The sequence below is a fragment of the Cherax quadricarinatus genome, unplaced genomic scaffold (assembly GCF_038502225.1).
Source record: "Cherax quadricarinatus isolate ZL_2023a unplaced genomic scaffold, ASM3850222v1 Contig763, whole genome shotgun sequence".
NCBI lineage: Eukaryota > Metazoa > Arthropoda > Malacostraca > Decapoda > Parastacidae > Cherax > Cherax quadricarinatus.
The window spans coordinates 27,384-32,144 of record NW_027195789.1 but is presented as its reverse complement, the minus strand read 5'-3'; the positions used below and the strand labels follow the sequence as shown (position 1 = coordinate 32,144).

The following is a 4,761-nucleotide window of genomic DNA, read 5'->3' as shown; positions in this document are numbered from 1 at the left end:
CCACATCGACTCAAGGTTGAGGGACTGATTACCTCATTCTCCTCCTATTCTTCTAGATTCTCCTTTGTATGGACTGATGAAGCCACTGTGTGGCGAAACGTTTCCTCAATAAAGATACCCAAGAGTTGCACATGTGTCTAATTTATCAACATGTCGGTTCTCTGAACCATTCATCTACAAATACAATAACACGTAGATATTACATTCATTTATACAAAATAACATGTTACACACGACACACAGTCCTCCACTAGTGTCTCAAACGTGTTCATCATTATATATTTACATATTTCACATAGAATGTCGCTCACAAACACATTTAAACTGCTAAATAAGTTAAAAAAACTTGTTCTCAGTATAAATTCATAGTGTAACATAAGAGGAATTCCAAAATTGTAATTAATTAGCCCCCGAGGTGGCCGAGCTGTGTACGAGCTTCGTCTCGTCCAGCTGGTCTACGGTTCCAGGCTGTCTTGGTGGTTGTAATTACTGGACGCAGTTTACTGTGTGTCCCCTCCAGTAATTCCACCTACCTGGACAGTCACTACCGTAGACCAGCTAGACAAGACCAAGTTTCCATTCAACAAGGTCACTGAGGGTGGCAACCGCTGACTCTGGGAAAGTGGGGAAGGGAGTCCACTCAGTGACACAAGTGGATTCCTGGAGACACTGATCCGGGGAAGGCACCGCCGACCTTAGGTAAGTGGGGAAGGGGAAACATCCGGGAGCGAACGGATGGATTCCTGGACACATGATCTTGGGGAAGGTTGTAGTTGAGGCTGACCTTAGGTAAGTGGGGAAGGGGAGACATCCGGGAGCGAACGGATGGATTCCTGGATACATAAACCTGGGAAATTCATGAATACCAGAAGTTGAGGCTGACCTTGGGTAAGTGGTGAAGGGAAGACATCCGGCGGTAGACGGATCGATTCCTGGATACATGAACCTGGGTAAAGCAAGAATACCGCTGACTTTGGGGAAGTGGAGAAGGGATTGCCACCTGAGGTGACACCAAGTGGACTCCTGGAGACACTGATCCGGGGAAGGCACTGACCTAACTCGCTGACCTTAGGTAAGTGGGGAAGGGAAGACATCTGGGAGCGAGCGGATGGATTCCTGGATACATAAACTTGGGGAAGGTTGTTGTTGAGGCTAACCTTGGGTAAGTGGGGAAGGGGAGACATCTGGGAGCGAGCGGATGGATTCCTGGATACATGAACCTGGGGAAAGCATGAATACGTGCAGTTGAGGCTGACCTTGGGGAAGTGGGGAAGGGAAGACATCCGGCGGTAGACGGATCGATTCCTGGATGCATGAACCTGGGTAAAGCAAGAATACCGCTGACTTTGGGGAAGTGTAGAAGGGATTTCCACCTGAGGTGACACCAAGTGGACTCCTGGAGACACTGATCCGAGGAAGGCACTGACCTAACTCGCTGACCTTAGGTAAGTGGGGAAGGGAAGACATCCGGGAGCGAGCGGATGGATTCCTGGAAACATAAACTTGGGGAAGGTTGTTGTTGAGGCTAACCTTGGGTAAGTGGGGAAGGGGAGACATCTGGGAGCGAGCGGATGGATTCCTGGATACATGAACCTGGGGAAAGCATGAATACGTGCAGTTGAGGCTGACCTTGGGGAAGTGGGGAAGGGAAGATATCTGGCGGTAGACGGATCGTTTCCTGGATACATGAACCTGGGGTAGGCATGAATACAGGTTGGTGAGGCTGTCCTTGGGAAAGTGAGAAAGGGGAAACATCCGGCGGCTGACGGATGAATTCCTGGATACATAACCCTAGGAAAGGCTGAGGCTGGAAGGCAGAGAGAGAGAGGCGAGGCTGACCTTAGGGAAGTGAGAAAGGGTAGACATCCGGGGGCCCACGGATGGATTCCTGGACACATGAACCTGGGGAAGGCGAGGGGGGGGGCGGACCTTAAAGACGAACCACTGGCCTCCACGTGGCAAGGTCTGGTAACTCAGAGATAACTCTGAGGCTGACAGTGGTCGCAAATTATTAATGTTATTATAATTCAAGATTTGTTAATTTGGATTCAAAAGCGTCTACCAGGGTGGTATTATTTCCAATCCAGCCACTCTCATAGGAGCCACGGTAGTGTTCTTATTTTGTTCATTCACCGGAGTTAACATTAATAAAAATAACATTAATAAAAATATTGTTCTTATTTTTGATTAACACAACAGAGATAACATTGGAACAACTAGAAATGGCAGTAATATATGTTTGAGAGTCGTTGAGCGATGTGAAGATGACAGGTCTCCTGGGTACACATGTCTGGTACTCTAACATAACGTAGGTCATCTGGAAAAGACCCGGGCCGGGACAATACCGTGGGTGTTGCTGGAGTGAGACCCAACAGTTAGGTGTCTTCAATCAAAAACGTTTCGCCTACACAGTAGGCTTCTTCAGTTTAATATAGAGGCAGCAGCAGAGGCAGTGAATGTAAGGCTGATGTAATTATAATCATGTAATTATAATCTGTACTGGTCGTCTCTGTTACTGTACTCATTCTTCTGTGTTACTGTACTGGTCTTCTCTGTTACTGTACTGGTCTTCTCTGTTACTGTACTGGTCTTCTCTGTTACTGAACTATATTTGTTCTTCTGTGTGTCTGTACTGGTCTTCTGTGCTACCAGTGTCAGGGGAACGCCTTCCTATTGAACAAAAGAAAGGAAAAAATAACAAATGAATAACTTGATGGATAATAATTATGTTTTTCTAAGGATTTTAATTAAAAATAAATAAAATAAATATTGGCCGCTGTGGTTCCAGTAGGATGTTGGGACATGAGAATCTTATGCCCAGGATGGTCTTCTGATGATGTTTTAGAAGAAATGGTGTTGGTTATCCTGGGTGGCGGTGTTCGTCCCATGTTCTGAAAATCCTGTCACTACTTGGTTGTATCACCACAATTCAAATTTTAGAGGTGAGGAGTCGTAATGTCCCACTACATCCTGTAGACAGGGATCTTGCTCCAATTAACTAGCGTCTACCCTGGCTGACCAGGTCAGCAGCAGAGCTGATAATAAAGAAAACACTGGTTATATAAGTTAAATAAGTATGACATTGAAGAAAGACAAAGGCTGGTATTCTACTTCAATGTCATGACTTGTAACCAGGTAAATTAGTATCAATGAACAGAAATACTCCTTGTAGATCACCGTACCTGATCATGAGAAGAGTGCAGGTGAAGTTATTCTTCAAACTTCAACCCACACCAGGTAAGGTTAATACTACCAGGAATAGAAATTAAAGTAACTCAGACGCTAGGAACTGAAGTTTAACCTCTGCCCACTAGATGGAAGAGTGGGCGGTAACACGCTAGTGGTTCCTGGGTGTCTGAACAACCATACCTCCCACTTTTTTAATTTTTTTTTCCTCAAAATATCCCCTTTCCTAAACTTATAGTCGGAAGCAGTATGTTAAGTTACAGAGGGAAAAGTACTATGTACACCCTCGGTTCAGCCAATCTGAGAAGTGGTTTTCCGAGTCATATATATATATATATGAGCAACTTTAAACTTATAAGACTGGATAGCCCATCTTAAGAGTCGGCTACCTGAACCTTTGAAGTTTTCCAGGTACATCAGTGGCTTGCGATCTGTTTCAAGCACAAAGGGTTTTCCATATAAGTAGTAGTTGAACCCACTTACACCCCATACCAATGCATAACATTCCTTCTCCACAGTGGAGTAGTTTTCTTCCCTCGCAGAAGCTTCTTACTGGTGGAAGATATAGGGAAGTGAATCTCATCATAATACTGTAGTGGAACAGCCCCGAGTCCTGAATGGAAGGCATCCGTTTGGAGACAAAAGACTTTATTTATAACTGGTAATTTTAGAACAGGAGGATTGGAAAGTATTCTTTACTTTGTTCGAAGCTTTCTACAGCCTCTTCAGAACAAACAAGAGGTTCCTTTACATACTTTTTAAATAGTCTGTGAGAATGGAAGTCAGACCTTTTAAATTATGTACAAATATTCTCTTTTGAAATTTACTGACCCAAGGAAACTTCTTAGCAATTTTGTTTTGTAGTTAGGAAGGAGCTTTCTAGAACTGCTATCGTCTTGTTAGGAAGAGGTGATAAATTACTGTCAGAAATAATAAACCTGAGGTATTGTACTTTGAAATAGCCAAGAAAACACTTCTGTGGTTTGATTGTAAGGCAATGAGCTCTTAGTCTTTTTAAAACCAGTGACAGTGTAGCAAGATGATCCTCCCAGACATAAATCATGATGTAAATATTATCGAAATACACTGAAAAATTCTTGAGGTCAGAAAGGAATATTCTCATAAGCCGGATATACGTGGCACACGCGGTAACCAAGCCGTAAGGCACTGTGCGATATTGCATTAGTCCTTTATGAGTAGGGAAAGCCGTTTAGAGTCTGGGTGTAATGACACTTGATGGTACGCTTGTGAGATGTCTAATTTAGAGATAAATTTACAGTCATGGAATTCATACAAGTCATGATCGATTACTGACATGGGTTCAACGTCCCATTTAGGGATAACATTTAATAACGAAAATCTTGAGCCAGTCGGTAAGAATTGTCTGATTTCTTAACCATGACAACTGCTGAACAGAAAGCTGATTTAGAAGGTTCTATGATATTTAACTTTAAGAGTTTGTCAACTTCCTTATCAAATGTTTTCCGTAAGTGAACCGCAACAGGATAGATTTTCCGTCTTACTGGTTCATGAGCTGACAATTGAATCTTGTGTACAACGGTAGTGGTAAGTCCT

At 43.4% G+C, this 4,761-nt stretch overlaps 1 long non-coding RNA gene across 1 annotated transcript; it reads left to right on the top strand.

Annotated features, from left to right (window-relative positions):
* Positions 1 to 420: 420 nt before the first annotated feature.
* On the top strand, positions 421 to 2,123 carry LOC138851482 (uncharacterized). The gene is made up of 2 exons (XR_011391246.1): positions 421 to 699; positions 790 to 2,123. It is a non-coding gene; the product is annotated as an uncharacterized lncRNA (long non-coding RNA).
* The last annotated feature ends 2,638 nt before the right edge of the window (positions 2,124 to 4,761 follow it).